The sequence below is a fragment of the Cryptomeria japonica genome, chromosome 4 (genome assembly GCF_030272615.1).
Source record: "Cryptomeria japonica chromosome 4, Sugi_1.0, whole genome shotgun sequence".
NCBI classification, from domain to species: Eukaryota; Viridiplantae; Streptophyta; class Pinopsida; order Cupressales; family Cupressaceae; genus Cryptomeria; species Cryptomeria japonica.
This window is the reverse complement of record NC_081408.1, coordinates 355391292-355409264: the sequence shown is the minus strand read 5'-3', so window position 1 is coordinate 355409264 and position 17973 is coordinate 355391292. Positions and strand designations below refer to the sequence as shown.

General features: G+C 40.0%; 1 protein-coding gene across 6 annotated transcripts in view; it reads right to left on the bottom strand.

Annotated features, from left to right (window-relative positions):
* LOC131063643 (uncharacterized) overlaps positions 1-17973 on the bottom strand; it is a 234193-nt gene that overhangs the window by 166389 nt on the left and 49831 nt on the right. The window lies entirely within an intron of this gene.

Genomic DNA, 17973 nt, shown 5'->3' with positions numbered 1-17973 from the left:
AGTGTACCTTAGCTCGTAGTCCTTCAATGCTTGACTAAAGAAGGCTAATGGCTGTTCCGAGCCTTCATCATTCTGCTGTACCAGCATAGCTGAGATAGAATCTACATTCCCATAGGCATACAAGGTGAAATCCTTGGAAAAATCAGGATTTAGAAGTGTAGGGGCAGCAGCTAACGCTTCTTTAATCAGCTGAAAACTTCTCTTGCCCTCCTTGGTCCAGCTGTAAGACACATTCTTTCTCAACATAGCAGTTAAAGAGTTTAGCAAATCTGCAATATCAGGGATAAACCTCCTGACAAAATTAATTCTCCCTATGAAGCTCTGCAGACCTTTCTTATGAGCTGGTAAAGGAAGGGCCAAGATGGCACTTACCCTCTCAAGATCAATGGTAATACCGTGCTTGGATACCACGTATCCAAGCAATTTGCCCTCATGGACAGCAAATATACACTTTTTTGGATTAAGAGATATGCCAAACTGTCTGCATCTTTCGAAGATCAGCCTCAAATGGTCTAGATGATCCTTTGCTCCTTTTGAGAACACTGTGATATCATCTAGATAGACCAGCACTATTTTATACATCAAACCTTGGAACGCCATATCCATGGCACGCTGGAAAGTTGCCCCTGCATTGGACAACCCAAAAGGCATCTTCTTATAGGCCATAGTGCCCCATTTAGTAGTAAAAGTTGTCTTGTACTGGTCTTCCTCTTTAACTAAAATCTGGTTATAACCGGAAAAACCATCCAACAGAGAAAACATCTCAGAACCTGAAACTACTTGCAAAATCTGCTCCATAGAAGGTAAAGGATAATGGTCTTTCAGAGAGGCTCGATTAAGGTCTCTAAAATCTACACAAAGCCTGATTTCACCATTCCTCTTCCTTACCGGAACCAAGTTCGAAACCCACGAAGTATGCTTGATGGGAAAGACTATGGCACTCTCAATCAGCTTGTCTAATTCCTTTTTCATCAGGGGCTCCAATTTGGGATTTATTGGCCTCTGTTTCTGTCTCACTGGTTTGGAATTAGGCTCTAGTTCTATTGTATGTTGTGCAAGCTCAGGGTCAAATCCCCTCAAATCAGAATATTGCCAAGCAAATATATCATTAAACTCCTGACAGAGGGATACAAAAGCTGCTTCTTTTCCTTTGGTATGAACTTTGCCCAGTTTAAGAAACCTACCTCTCGAAATCTCAACCTCTTCATAGTGGTTTTGATCAATCTGAATGCTGGACCTTTCTTTCCTAACCTAATCATCAGAATTGAAGATGGATTCCAAGGAGACCAATCCTTTGGGTAACTTATTTCCTTTCAGCTGAATGATCTGGTCACCATACTGGTGTTGTAGTTTCTTCTGGTTGGCATGAGAGAACTCAGCTTCCTCTCTTAGGAAACTCACAATCTGCTGGTCACTTTCAAAAACCTGCCAATGTATATCATTATCTGGTACAGCAGGCCTAATAACAATCTTCACATGCTGATGATTACCGCTGCTACCAATTTCCTTGGGAATATCATATTCTGCCCCTATGGCTGCTAATCTGTCAGCACACTTATTCTGATTTCTGGGTATGGATATCAGATTGAAAGCATCAAATCCTTCCAAGAGGTTCCACACCCTATGCTTATAAGACTTAAGCAAATCATTCTTTGTAAGACAAATGTTCCTCACCTAATTTGCAACTAACTCGCTGTCCCCAGACACTTTCAAACAGCTAATACCTCTCTGTCTTGCCCATTCCAAACCATGGATAAGAGCCTCGTATTCAGCAACATTATTAGTACAGCTGAAACAAAATCTGAAAGCTGAATAGTATCTCTCACCTCCTGGGGAAACAAGCATGCATCCACCACCTGTACCAACCTTGTTCCTTGAGCCATCAAAAAAAAGCTCCCACAGCTCACAATCTTGCTGATTACTGTGCTGTTCTGGATTCTTTTCTATATCAGGCATGAAAGGATCAGCCTCATGTATCATAAAAACACCAAAATCAGTATCTTCGTGTTGTTCACATGGAACAGCAGCGTGGGTCTGAGCTGCCCACTCATCAAGAAGGATATCAGGTATACTTTCTGTAGATGTATTGCCTTCTTGAACTGCAGATTCCTCCTCACATTCACTTGCAATTAAATTGGCATTAAGGGGAGGCGGATTGTAAGGTTCAATATGATCCTTGGCTATAGGTTCTGACCTTATAGTGACTTTTGTGCCATACCTAGTCCTAAACAGCATATGGGACCAATCTGAAGATAAATACCCTCCTATTTTTGCAGTTAAATCTCTTGATAAGCATATAGCGAAATAAGGAGGCAATTCTATAACGTAAATATCTTGTGGAATAGAGAAGTTTGGGCAAGCATGAAGGGTTAAACTCAGATTTTTAATAACTCCTACTGTGTTAACAGCAGTCCCGTCTAATTGGACAACTCCCTTTTCTAAAGGCTCGTATTTGATCCCCAACCTATCTACAATCTGCTTGGGCATAACTGAACTGCTAGCACCTGAGTCTATCATGCAGTTATGTACCAATTGATTTCCAATGATTAAGGACACATAAAAGGGTGGGGGTTTAACCTTTGAAGCTTCTTTCTCTTTATCATTTGTAGCAGCATTGGTCAACACAGCCTTGGGTTTATCTTCCTTAAGTTCTTCAATTATATCTAAATTTGACAAGGCTGATTGGAGTAAGTCCCTTTGGCCGGGGATACACAAGGAATCCCACATAGTCATGGATACGTTTGCTTTCTTCATATGATCAAGAATATTGAAAGACGCATTTAACTTTGCTTGTATTTTAGGGGCAGCAACCTCACCTTGAGCAGCAGCTGTCTGGACTGATGGATTAGGTTGCTTCTTGCCTACCAAGGGCTGTCTTGTTGGGGATTGCCTCATATTTTCAGTGGTTGATGGGCCAGCAGCATTCTGATCCAAGTTCGGCAGCTGGTGTATCGAGGTTTGATTATTATCCGATTGCTGCCCTCCTTCAATGGCCCTCTTCTTGGACCTTGTATAAACCAAAGCTGCTGGATCAGCTTGGTTAATCCCACAAAATTCTCCTCCCTGCCAATTTAAAAGAGCTGTTTCAGTTTGTTGATCCCCTTGCTGCTGAATAGAATCTTCATGGGGTGTATCTAGTTGTCCGTTTGAATTATTTTGGACCATCAAGGCCTGGTTTATCACCCCATTCGCACAAGTGCTTTGGTTATGGGGCAAATTGCAGGGAAAACACCAGTCAAAGTCCTGTGCCAAATTGTTTTGAATGGGCATGAGCTCTTTTGAAGAGCTGGCAGCATTGGGGCTATAAGCTTGATAAGGCCTTGGCACGTAGGCTTGTCTTGGGCCTTGATTATTTGGCTGATAAGGTGGTCTGTTTGACTGATTTTGCTGATAATTAGACTGGAATGGAGGCTGGTAAGGCCTGTAACCTTGATTTTGCTGCCTCTTTAAGTTTACTATTTCGCTGCCAAATGTTTGCAGCAGTCCCTTGATCTCCTGTAGATCACTTGATTGTGCTAGAAAGCTATTTTCTGGTCTAACAGACTGAGAAACTGGTGCTGGTAAGGCTGGTGCAGCTGGAATGATAGCTATAGGAGGTATTTGCATTGCTATCGGTGGCTGGATGGTGGGAAAAATTGGCATAGCAGGCCTTGGGGCAATTTTACCAGCCTGTATAAGGCTGTTCTCTGCTCTAATGGCTATAGAATAGGCCTGAGGCAATGAAGTTCCTCCCATCGATTGCACCATCACCGAGATATCACTATTTAAAGCTCTTAAATAGTATAAGAAGGCGTGGTCAGCTGTGGGTCTTACCGTTTGTGGGATTCTATCCCAAGTTTTCTGGAAACGGTGGCTGAAATCTGACATGACTTCGTGGGGAGCCCTCTTTATTGTTGACAGCTGCTCCATTAGCGACAAATGGTCTGATTTGTCCTCGAAGAAACTGCATAATTGGTTTCCCAACTGGTCCCATGTTGCAATAGAATTAATAGGAAGGCCTCTGAACCATTGCAAGGCCTTACCCTTGAAAGATGCTGCAAGCAATCTGACTGCAACATTCTCCTCTGTCAAATGGTGAACAGCACATAAGCTTGCAACATCTTTTATGTGTTCAGCTGGGGTAATTTGATCTTCACCATGAAAATATGGTAAGCTTTTCAGAGCAGCCACTGGAATATCATCATGCTGTGTTAAATTCAGTGGGCTGCCCTGGTTAAATGCAACAAATGGCTGATTTCTGCCTGCTGGAATCATGATTACTGGGATTATTTGTGGCACAGTTTGAGTCCTAACAGCAGGGGGAGTAGACTTAGCTCTCCTGGAATAAACACGGTTCTCTTTCTGTTTCTCAACTACCCTCCCTCTTCTTCTAGGGGGGGATAACTGCAAAAATTCGAAGGATGAAGAATTACTCCTGGTTTGTATCCTTCTCATAAGCAAAAATGCACTGACTTACTAAACCAGAAATCAAAGTCGCCAGGTATGTTGTAAGAATGTCTCTGAAAGACTGAAATTACTGCTGTACACACCAAACAGCACCATAAAACATTTTATAAGGGCTGAAAAATTATGCTCTCAGTCCCACCGGGCGTGCCAAAAACTGTTATCACTTGGACCTGCACCCCTGTTTGCTAAGCTATCAACTCAGCAGGCCTGTGACACATGGGAACCCTCCTAGGCCTGTGGGTTGCCTAAAAAATGGAGTGAACCTCCAGAGTAAGCTGGTTCTTTTCAGATTCTGCACCTAAACTAACAATTTCTTCAGGGAAAAGAGTGAGGAGGAGGTAATACAAAAACTAAAACCTGAAACTAAGGTGATTGCACCAGATGGTATTCTTTTTGGAATCTATCTAAGCAAAAGACACACAGTACAGCAATGATAATGAACCCTTTTTCACACTGACCAACAACTCATAACCCTTGCATCAATGCTTCATAAACAGGCTGGATAATCACAGTCCTAAGAGGGAAAAAATCCTTTTTTCACAACCTAAGACCATTAATCATTAAAACACAACTTATGACCTGCAAGTAGTACATGTATTTCTGCATAAGGCATCAAAAGGAGATGTAAATTTTAAGGGGGGCAAAAGCCAACCACCAAAGAACTGACTAACCCTGAAGATGCAGTAACAAAGAAGGATGAGAAGTAGAGCAGCAAAACAAGCTATTATCCTTGCCAAACAGGTATCACCAAGCTTCATAAATCCTGAAAATGTGTTACAAAGACATCCATTCTTGCAGAGAGAACCAAAAATTACAGTCTGCTCCAAGATGAATGAATCAGAACCCTTACAAAAAAGAAGGCTCCCAGTATATATGCCTTTTTTCAAACATATCAAGAAGACTCCACCTCCTCCTTTTAGGTCGAGCAAACTCAAAAACCCTAACTTTTGGGCCTCAAAAATATCTCAAAAGGGATAAATCTGAGCCAAAAGGCTAAGTCATCCATTCTGCAAACATAAAACCTCATAAATGCAACATAAATGCTTCTGAAATGCCTCTGACAGGCCTGCAAGCCCTCATAAATGCAAAAATATCCCTCCTTCTGCCCAAACAAAAATATCTAATAAAGTGATTTTTAAAAAAAAGATTTATTACTATTTGGTCAAACATTCGTTTGATTTTATTTTTATTTATATTTAAAAGTTTTAATAATATAAAAGTAATAAAATTGTTTTATTTAAAGCGATAAAATAAATAAATCACTTTAAATAATACAATTTTATTAATTTTATTTATTAAATAATAATAAGGTGTAATAAAAAACATATTTAATAAAAGTGTTTTATTTAACACTTTAATAAATAAAAAATTTTATTATAATTTATTATTTTTTAAATATTAAATAAGAATAATATTAAACAAATTTTTAATCAAAAAATAATAAATTTTTTTTTAATAAAAGAAAACTTTAAAAAGACATTGTTAACAAGCACTCCATAGGGCGCATCTCTTGATTTTTAGTCATTTGGCATATGAAATATTAAAGGGGACAAAGTGATAGAAATCACTTAGGAAGCAAGGAGATTACAAGGCTTTTTTAAAGTGATAAAAATCACTTAGCAATACATGCGAACCTTGCCACTATGCATATCGCGTGGCATATGAAGGAAAGAAATGATTTTTAAATGAAGACATTTTAAGGGAAATGAAAACCCTAAAATCCTCATTTGCATCTTCACTTTTGCCTTTCGAGCATTCTGGAAACCGCTCTGCACTGGGCGTCGCTTAGGGTTTGAAGGAAAAGAAATGGTGCATTCTTCAGTTCTGGGCGCATTTTCGAGCGCTGGGCCGTCTTTTTGCTTGAGACCTGTTCCTTTCCTTTGCATTTGCTGGTTTCGGGCTCATTCTGGAGTCGCTGTGGTCAACCTTTTGTGTTTCTGGATACCTTCTGAGCGTTCGGAGTTCGACTTCCTTGCTTGCTGGGTGCTCGCTTCACCTTGCATCTTCATTTTTGCACAGGTCCGCCATTTTTTCGATTCTGGAAAGAAAGAAAAGCTTTTTAATGCAACATATTGGCTTCCTTTTCTGCGTTTTTTGAAGATCTTTCTATGGCTCGAACCTGTTCGGCATTTGCTTGTATTTTTGCGAAAATTCATTCATGTAATTTGCTGTTTTTCTCTGTGAGCTACCTTCCTTGGGCTGTATACAACATCTCCATTAAAAATATAAACCCTACTGTAGAAAACATTCTATGTCTGCTTGAGTCTGTAAAAATTAACTTAAGAATCTGTTGCATTTTCTGAAAAAATTCATGGCACGCACTGCAGGTTTATTATTTTTATTTTTCTATCAAAAATATAGAAAAACGGGTAATGAAGCTTTTGATGAGAACTCCTTGTCTTGAACGGGTAATAGCAACATATTTGCCTAATAATTTACTTTACTGCACAAAAGATCATGCTTGATACTGTCAAACTTGGGATATTGATTTTGCTCACAGCTGTTGAATTCTCCATGTATTAGACTAGTTTCTGGGTTCAATTTACCTACAGCAAAAGGAAAGAAATGATACAGTTTCCTTCATACCAACCTCATTACTTTTCTGTTCAGCAAGTATTTATCATATTTGGCCTTCCAAACAGGTTTGTTTTCAGAACTTTTCTCCACATTACCCTTGACCGGTAGTCTAGAGTCAATACTTATCAATTTCTTCTCACCGGCATTTTCACAGTTCTTACTACCATCTCTGACTTATGATAAAGCTTGAACACATATTATTTGCGACAACTGCTTGGCATGATTTTCTGCCAGCAAGATGCGATTCAAAATCTTTCTGAGACTTGAATACCTTATCTTATGTGAGACATTCTTCAGCTGCTAATTGGTTTGATTTCAATGATATTGACATTCATTGAAAGGTATACTGTCATTTTTCCTTGATTTTTCTTGTTTCACCAGATCGTCACTAATGTCTCTTTCTTGTTGCTACTGCTCTGTTTGTATTTTCTGTTGTTCTAAATTCTCTCCCCTTCCATTAACTGAGCCTTCTTTCAGCCCTTTTGACATTGTTCTACATCTTGTGAAGTACCTCTGTTATCTGCTTCCCACTGAATTCCACCATGTGAACCTTTTCCAAGGATTAAATTTGCATTTGTCAGCTTAGATTTCAATGTGTTATCAGACTTGATCTCACAATAGAACAGTTCATGTTGACCTTGTTCATCTGCATAATCTTTCCATCTAGAGGTCTTTAAAATGTCAGTATCAGAAGGAAAACTGGTTTCACTCTCTATTTGTTGCAATGGGACTGTCTCTTCTTTGTAACCACCCTTGACAGAAGGAAAACCTGGAGGGAAATCTGGATCCTTTGATGCCTGTGCTGCAACCACTTTTTCACTCCAACACTGCATATCATCATTGACTTCCAAATTTTTCTTCTTCTTCCTCTTATACACTCTACATGTTTGCAATCTAGAATATTGACAAGGATTTAGTTGATTGTTGTCTGACTTTGCAGCATCGACCAAAGCTGAGTTGGTCTCCCACTTAGTAGCAAATTTTCAATTGACTCACTGATTTTTTATCACTGGCATCCTTGTTTGCCCAAGAACCACAAGCCCAGCCATCTGTTTGTGAGTCTAACATTGTTAATGCCTCCCAACCAGATAAGTTATTAGCATCATTATTACCATTGATTCTATTGGGTGATTTAGCAGATAAATCACAGAGAGGTGTGAAATCCTTGTCAATATTATTAGCTATCCCCTTTTTCCTTGAGGTACCTGCAAAAATGGCATCTGGAGATATAGACTCGCTATCATCATCTATTTCACCACATAAAGTTTCATCAAGATAATTCTTGGAGGATAATCCATCCTTTCCATGGGGAATTTGACCATACAGTCAGCATGTCGTGTAAGCTTGCCTAATAATTTACCACCAGCTGCCTCAATTCTATGCTTCTATTGTATACGGGGTTCAGCAAGATTTCCAACAATTGCCACTGCTAACAGCTGCAAGAATCCAACTTTCGGGTCCTGTGACTGCTCGTTGACTAACTTTCCCATAGTGTACTTGGACTGGCTGAAAGAAATAGTTTGCTTTGTGGCTGGTAAGGGCTTTCACAGTGTCTAACCTCCTTGGATCTGCTCCTTGCTTACACCATTTTCAATAGTTAACAGTCATGATTTGCATTACAACAGCTCTTCACACTTGCCATATATCCCCTTGAAATATGTTCTGAAGTTCCTTTATCTCATCATATGGCCCTGATTTTGCCCAAGTGGTTGTCCTTGAATACTGTCTTGTCTTTGGTGTATCTTCTCAAGCTCTTTTTCAACTGCTGATGCAAAATCAGACTGTAAGAAGTCTGAATTTTCATCTTTAAGTTCATACTTATCAATCCATTCTTGAGTGGTCCTCAATGCAAGGCTCATGTGATGGCAAAGGACTACTGGTCACTTTCAGAAAATTAGAATCATGTGCATGCTTCTTCAAAACGTCTTCGTTGTACTTAATTGCATCTGCTTCCAGAGTAGGTTGTATCCCCGTGAGTACTGGTCTATGAGGTGTCCAGCTGTAAGACACATTTTCTTAGCAGCCTTAGCTGTCATAAAACCTATACATATCTGCATCTCCTTAGCTGTTATTTTATTTGCCTCCAACCAACCCCACAATGGTGAAGTACCCATGACAAACCCTTTCATTATCAAATTGTAGGACCTTCCTATTAGGCAATCTCCTAGTTTCTAAAATCAGCTCTCTTAGACAATATTGGTCATCTGATCTTAACAAGTATTTCTTAGTGTAATCATGTGTATGAAACAAGGAAAATCAATCTTACTGTAGACTATCATACCTCACATGTAGCTGGAATCTGATAATTGGTTTGATTCTTGATTGTCCACACTCACATAAGGCTGAAGCGAACTCGTGAGCAAGGCCTCATCCTCATTCTGGTGTGGCCCAGGTGACTGATCACCTATAAATCTGACCTTATCTTTAAACAATGGCTGCCATTGTTTTGCAACTAGTACCACAATCTGAAATATTTTTTGACAGTAACTCCACCCCCATAATCAGGATAAAGACTGTTAATCCCAAATGGAATAATGACTAGAATTTTGAATGTCTTCTCCCCTTTATCACCAGCCCTGACATGATTTGATTGCATTAAACCTTGATTTTCCTCACATGAGCTGGGCTCAACCCTTGTGGGAGCCGCATTTGTCTCCACTCATCTTAGTGAATTTTATGACCAGCAAACTGTCCTTTTTTCTTTTCCTGCACATGAAACAAACCTGTTAGCAAAAAATGCATATCTATGGTGGCTTTCCTTTGATCTGATTTTTGCCTTTTTGGAGACTCCTTTGTACTTGCGAGCTATATGCATTCCATGTACGTAGGGATCATATATACATATGCGTGCATTAGTACATATGTCAGAAATGCAGCCAGCTATTGCTTAGAACAAAAGTTCTAACACATTGTTTGTTTCAACCTTTTTTGCAGATCAAAAGGAAAACATCAATGGACCGGGGGGGAGCAGCAAGACAAAGGCTACGACGAGCATCTCCAACTGTTCCAGTCATTCAGGCAATGACTGGTTCCACTTCTGACATGCCTTATTTTTCTTTGTACTTGCATACATATGTGTATATTTCTCTTCTGCATTGAATATACGTAGCTAGTCCCACGGCTCCTGTGTGGGACGCATTTTGAAAATGAATAAAAAATACTTTTCTTTTGCAAATGAGATGTTTTTTTCTTTGCTGTTACAGAATAAAGTACTTAGAAACATCATTTTTAAAACACAAAATAGAGAAAGAGTATACACTAGCTTTCTTTTGTTCATGCTTAGCATCTCTCAACCTATTTTTCAGCCAGGAGCGAAAAATAGGTAACAGGGAGTAACAACGAGAGTAACAATGGAGGTTCAGCCCCAAGGCCTTTACAACCTATATTTTTGCCAAGAGAAGTACAACAAGCTGAAACAGAGATATCCACAACTGATGAAATAAGGAACAGATACATGGAGTACGCTTCTCTTCTTGTTGAGATCCGAGATATCCTAACTCCGGATCAGTTTATGAATCAGAAAATGAAGAGAGGAAGGAGTAATGACTATAAGTCTGCTGCCCCAAGAGATTTTCAGCAAGCTCTTGGAAGAATGACCTTAGCACACTTTGATGGAAGCGCTAAGGGTACAGCTAGAGCATGGGTACAGAAGTTGGACAATTACTTGTCCTTGAGGCCTATGCCAGAGGAGGATGCCATCAAGTTTGCTACCTTGCACTTGGATGGAGTGGCCCACGAATGGTGGTACCATGGGTTGGTCACCCTTGGTCATAACTTAATCACCACCTATGCTGATTTCACCAACAAGCTGATTGAGAGATTCGACACCAGGGATCCAGAGGTGAAGTTTAGAGAACTTGCACAACTCAGGCAGCAAGGTTCATTGGGTACTTACGTGACTGAATTCCAAAACCTGTCAGTCATGGTGAGTAGCATCTCAGAGAAGCGGTTGGTTGTCCTTTTCACTGAAGGACTTGAAGAACCTTTGAGAGGATGGGTCAAAGCTTTTGATCCGCCCACCCTGGAAGAAGCTATAAAAAAATCTAGAAGTATGGAGTTGGCTGCCCCAAAGAGTAAAATTCAGTCCAAGGCTTTCCCTTTCAGAAAGGACAAGAAGAAATTCACGAATCAGACCAAGAGACTCCCTCCGCGTATGGATGATGGGCTCCATCAAGAGCTCCGGAGAAAGAATCTTTGTTATTCTTGCAGAGAACCTTGGGTTCCCAGACATAGGTGCCATGGAAAAGGGAATTTGCATCAGATGGAATGCTATTCAGAAGATGGGTCAGATTCTGAAATTTCAGAACAGCAAACAAAAGTTGAGGACAGCGAGTGTGAAGAGGCTCCTGAAGGGCCTGAATTTGGGTCAGAAGATAGAGGAGTGGTTGCTCAACTCTCGAGCATTCACAAAAATAAGTCTTTCAGAGTTCGGGGTGTGATTGGAGAGCATCGTGTCATTGCTCTCATTAACACAAGTGCAACACACAACTTCATTGATGAAAGGATTGTTGCAAAAAAGGGACTAGTGGCAGAGGAAGTCGAGGGCTTCAAAATCATGGTAGCAGATGGTTCCACTATATCCTGTAACCGAATGATTTCCAACATGTCTCTGAAGTTGAGAAATCATGAAATCAGAGATGATTTCTTTGTGGTGAGTATTGGAGGGATTGATGATGCAGTCCTCGGGATTCAATGCTTGAGATCTCTTGGTGAGATCACACTAAACCTACAAACCATGGAGCTGAAATTCATGTCTGAAGGGAAGAGGTGGTTTTGAGAGGAATGTCACATGGGGGACTTAAGGTTGTATCCTTGAAAAGAATGGAAAGGCTGATCCATCATAATCAGGTGGAGTGGGCAGCAAAGTGTTTGATAATGCCTTCCAATCCATTGGTAGATAAGGGCAGCTATTCCTCAAATATTTCAACAATGGTCAAGGATAGAAGCAAGATCATGGTCATGCCTTCAGAACCACAAAAAGAGCACAGAAATTATCTTGAAGACATTCAAGCTTTGATAACCAAGAGAAGCAAGGTGTTCGAAAATCCCCCTCCTGGTAGGCCCCCTGAAAGAGGTGTCGAACACATTATTGAGCTTGAAGAAGGAGCTAAGCCATTCATGACTACTCCTTACCGATATCCTAAGAAGCAGAAGGATGAGATTCAGAAAGCAATTCAGGAATTGCTTGACATGGGTTACATATGGCCTAGCAAAAGCCCCTTTGCTTCGGCTGTTGTTTTAGTGAGAAAGAAGGATGGGACCATGCGCATGCGTGTGGATTACAGAGCCCTGAATCAGAAGACCATCAAGAATCGGTATCCTATTCTGAGAATTGATGAGCTCATTGACGAGCTACATGGGGCAGTGTTCTTTTCCAAGATTGACATCAGATCGGGGTACCATCAGATTAGAATGAGAGCTTCAAATGTGGAGAAGACTGCTTTCAGATGCCACTTTGGGCATTTTGAGTTCCTAGTCATGCCCTTTGGTTTGACTAATGCTCCTGTTACATTTCAGTCATGCATGAACAGTATCTTCCAAGAACAGTTAAGGAAGTTTGTTTTGATATTTTTTGACGACATCCTAATATTCAGCAAATCTTGGAAAGAACATTTACAACAGTTGGATGAAGTGTTGGGCATATTAGAATCTAAGTCCCTGTTTGCCAAAGAGTCCAAATGTGAGTATGGGATGGAAGAGTTGCTCTACCTCGATCACATTATCAATGCTGGTGGTGTGAAGGTGGATCCCGAAAAGATTAGAGCCATCATTGATTGGCCTACTCCCGAAAACATAACACATTTGAGGGGATTTTTGGGGTTGTGTGGATTCTATCGGAGGTTTGTGAAGGGATATTCTCAGTTGGCTGCCCCCCTTACAGATCTTACAAAGAAAAGAGCTTTTGAATGGTCTGAAAAGGCACAGACAACATTTGAGCAGTTTAAAGGGATCATGAGTTCCTGCCCTATTTTAGCATTGCATGATTTCACCAAGCCATTTGAGTTACAGTGTGATGCATCTGAAGAAGGTGTTGGTGCGGTCCTCATGCAAGATAAGCATCCTATAATCTTTGAGAGCAGAAAGTTGAGAGGTCCTGAGAGACTGTATTCCATTTATGACAAGGAAATGCTTGCCATAATGCATGCCCTTGCAAAATTCAGACAGTATCTGGTGGGGAGTAAGTTCATTGTTAAGACTGATCACAATAGTCTTAAACACTTCATGCATCAGAAGGATCTGAATGAGAGACAGCAGAAATGGGTGAGTAAGCTACAAGCTTACGATTTCGATATTGAGTATGTTAAGGGTAAAAACAATGTGGTGGCAGATGCCTTATCCAGAAGACCCCATTTAAGCTCACTTTGCGAGCTTACTGCTGATTGGAGAGAGTTGTTGCTTGCTGATTATGCCAAAAATCAGTTTGCAACCAGCCTTATAAAACGTACTTTTCATGATGAAAGGTACAAAATTGGTTGGCGGATTGATTCCATACAAGGGAAGAATCTCCATAGTAGCTGAATCTAAGTTAAAAAAGATCTTGAAGACTTTCCATGACATCCCCCTTGTTGGTCACCAAGGTTATTTCAAAACATACAGGTAGATCCGGGAGAGATTCTCTTGGAAGGGACTTAAAAGTGATGTTTTGAAGTACATTAAGGAGTGTCATACATGTCAGAAGAACAAAGATGAGCACACTCTACCAGCTGGTTTGTTACAACCCTTGCCTATTCCCGATCAAAAATGGGAGAGTATCTCCATGGATTTCATCACAGGGCTGCCTCGGGCTCAAAGGAAGGATAGTATCTATGTGGTGGTGGACAGACTTACAAAGTTTTCTCATTTCTTCGCCATCACCAGCTCTTTTACAGCAGCACAAGTTGCTGAAGTGTTCTTCCGGGAGGTGTTCAGATTACATGGTTTACCAAAGAACATTGTGAGTGATAGGGACAGCAAGTTCCTAAGTTCTTTTTGGCAGGAGATTTTCAGATTTTGTGGTACTGTGCTCACTCCAAGCACCAGTTATCACCCTCAAACTCATGGGCAGACCGAGATAGTGAATAAGTGGTTGGAAGGTTATCTTAGAAACTATGTCTCGGAGCAACAGAATACTTGGGTGAGATGGCCTCACCTAGGGGAATATTGTTACAATTCTTCCTATCACATGTCCATTCGGATGTCACCATTCATGGCACTATATGGTTATGAAGCTACTAGCTTCGCGGACTTGGTATTTGGTGATAGCAGAACCCCTCAGGCAAAAGATATGATGCAGCAAAGTCAAGATATTCTGAGGATTTGAGGGACAATCTCCAACATGCACAGAATCAGCAAAGTTATATGCTGATCAGCAGCGAATTGAGCGCACCTTTGAGGTGGGCGACATGGTTTATTTGAAGCTCCAACCCTACAGACAGTCTACTCTCAAGAAGAGTAGGGTTGAGAAATTGAAGCCTCGATTTTATGGGCCTTTCAGAGTTAGCAGAAGGGTTGGAGAAGTGGCTTATGAGTTGGAATTACCAGCAAGTAGCAAGATCCATAATGTATTTCATGTGTCTCGCCTTAAGAAACCTCTGGGACATAATGTTGTTGCTTCAGCTGAGCTACCTCCGCTTGATGAGGAGGGAGAGTTGGTTTTGGTTCCGGAAGCTATCCTTGAATTCAGGGAACGATCTTTGAGGAGAGGAGTGATCAGAGAATACTTGATCAAATGGAAGAATCTACCAGTAAAGGATGCTACGTGGGAAAATGAGGAGATTTTATTGCATCCAGCCTTACAGTTGCTTGAGGACAAGCAATTTTGGGGAGGGCGGACTGTAATGTCCCCTTCTCACTGATGACCTTCCAGTGGTCCATTAGCCTATTTCTGAGACCCGTAGGCTAGGTGGAATGAAGAATGAGGGTCCAGCATCGATGAAACGAGGACTTACTATTTTTAGTAAGTCAGGGAATGGCCATTCTGGAGTTACTGTCCTATTGAGCTCTGCATGTTCTGCCTTTGGACGCGATGATCATGCTTTTCTGAGCATTAGTTCTTGACTTACTATTTTTAGTAAGTGGCAGTGTGGCACAATTCTATTTTTGGCCGTAGACAGGGTTCTGATTCTGCAACAGTTCTGTGGTCGTCCTGGCTCAGTTTCATCCTAGTTGTGTTAATAATCAGTACGGGAGTCATATGTGACATAATTAAATATTATTTCCTTATCCTAAGGTTTAATATTTAATTAATCTGATTATTCGCGGCTGATTTATTATATTTGAGATTAATGCCTATTTTATCCTAAGTGTTTGGCGAAACTCATGTGTACTATGGGATGGCGAAATATGTTAGAGGAATATTATGTTATATTGCATCCCCATTATTTGCCAAGTGATTAACGTGGGTCCCTTCCCTTTTGGCATGAGGTTTGACTTATGAAAAGTGGCACTAAACTTGGGTGAAATGAAATGCAAATGAAGGAGTGGCATTTGGAGGTATCTGCATTTGAATTTGGTTGATGAAGAGTTATAAATAAGAGCCTTGGTCTCTCATTTGAGACATCTTTGAAAATTGCATCGTTATGCTGCCGGTTTGGCTACTGAAAATCTGAGCTTCATAGTATGGCTTCCTAGCTAAGTCTCAGTTTCGTACTTGCAAGATAGTACCTAGCTGTGTCCTTGTATTCCCATTGCTGTCAGTGAATGAGTTGCAGATTGTGGAGTGTTCTATGTGGGATTTGAGTGTTTTATGGTTGCTGGTCGCGAGATTGCTGAACGTATATTTTGCTCACACCTCTTTACTGGGTGACTCCATCATTCTGGGTACCGACTCATCCTTCCTTCCTAGTCATGGCGATACATTGTGTAAGTTTTTAGCAAGTTTAATTAAGCAATGATTTTTCTAGACAAAATCAAACTTCCTAGGTCTAGCGCTGGTTTTTGTACTTGCATTGGGATGTGTGCCAAATGAATATTGGGTTGTTTGGGTTGTGGTTTAGATTGGATGCGGTTGTGAGTGTTATATTGTGGGATTGGGATTGATTTGAGTTGATTCGGGTGAAAAATGAGGGAGATATGAGCATTTTGGTGTTTCATTAGGCTGCTGAATTGTACTTTCAGCCTACAAATTGGTTGTAACAGAAATTTATATTCTTGCTGTAGAAATATGCAAGTACTCTTCTCATATCATCTCTATTTTGTAAGGTTGTTTCAGTAGTATTGATCATCCCTTCTTGCTGCTCTTATTTGTAATCCCCACTGCATAAGTGGAAGAGGCTGGCTTGCCGCTTTCTAAGTTTTGTAATTCAGTTTATGTACGCAGTCCTCCCACTGAATAAGTGGTCGAGTGATAAGTTTAATGCAATTGTCCTCCCGCTGAAATATGCGGTAGAGTGATAGTTTAATGTAATGTCCTCCCGCTGAAATATGCGATAGAGTGATTGAGTTTCAGTTTCTTGTCTTTTTCCCTTGGCTGGTTTACCGCCAAGAGTTAGGTTTCTATCCTGCTGGATAAGCAGAAGGGGCTGGCTTACCACCCAGGCATTGTAATTTCAGTTTGATTATTGTTGCTAACGATCCCCGGAACACCGTATGCTCTCACCCTCCCAGACTAGGCTCTTGGTGAACAAAAGGTGGAAGGGTACCCTTTCAGCAGTTTGGATTATTTCTCTAACCTTAACGGGTTGTGGTGATTGCTTGTATCTCTTATTGTTAAAAAATAAAATAAAAAATTACTGGGATATTACATATGCTTTGTATTTCCAGTTTCCATAGGTGCTTGGTGTCTAGTTTGTACAATTTTTTGTTGACTTTGAATCTAATTTTTAATTTGGAGGGGAATACATATTGTGTTATCAGTTGCTAGAATACTCAATACCACTAATATAATGTTTCATACCCTTGATATAGTGATCCATACCAATTCTAACGGTGTTTGTTGAAGGTTCATGAAGAAATATGGCTATTATTAATTGTTGTAGCATGATTCAAGGTGATTTTCAAAGGTCAATCAGCCACCATACAGCTGCAAACTTAACCATTTCTAGGAAACATCACTGTAAGTGCTTTCTTCAACGATAACCAACTAATTACAAGAACATATCTGCTCATTACATTGCTAATTATTTTTTACAGCAATATTGGATCGTGTTGATACAATATTCTCTATAGATTGTTGCTATATGAGAAATTTCAGTATTGGTAATCATATGTAATAATCTAGAAGGTCCTCTGCTGGATTTACTTATTTCCTGCACTTGCATTGTAATAATGATTGGATGGTGTACCCACCAAAAATTGTATTTTCATTACCTATCAATTTGGTATTGATTCAAATCTGCTTGTTATCTGCCATTTTTGCATTGATCAATCTATCTTTGTAATCTGCAATCTAGCATTGATCATTTGCATTCTATTCACCAATTTGGCATTGATTATAAAATGGACTGCTTGACACAAGTGAATTTGAAATTAATTACATATTCTCCATATCCCTAGTTTCCATATACTCCCCACCTTGGCCACATTAGGATCTTGGTGATCAAAAAGAGCTTGAGTTTGTGTTGATTTTTAAAATTTGGTAAAATCTGTGGTTAACATTCCTACCATGAGCACTATAGAAATAACTTTGTTTCGGTTTTTTAAATGGTTTAGATGACACTTTTAGGGTTAGGGCTCTAGTTTTTGTCATTCCCAGTCAAAGTCAACTAATGCTTTCAAAAATTAATAACTAAAAAACTCCATTTTTGTACACGAGTTAATTACGGATTTGGCCAAGTTCCATTAGGTTTGTTGAGATTTGTCTAGGACAAATATGCCCTATTTTGAGTGTCTTTTGCATTACCACAAGTGGACTAGGTAAGAACCCAACCCAAATCCAAGAAAAGGGTAAATAAATAACATAGTTCCTAAATATAGTTTCAACGGTCAATAGACAAAAGAAAACCCTCTTCAACCTCAGACATAAATTTTAGA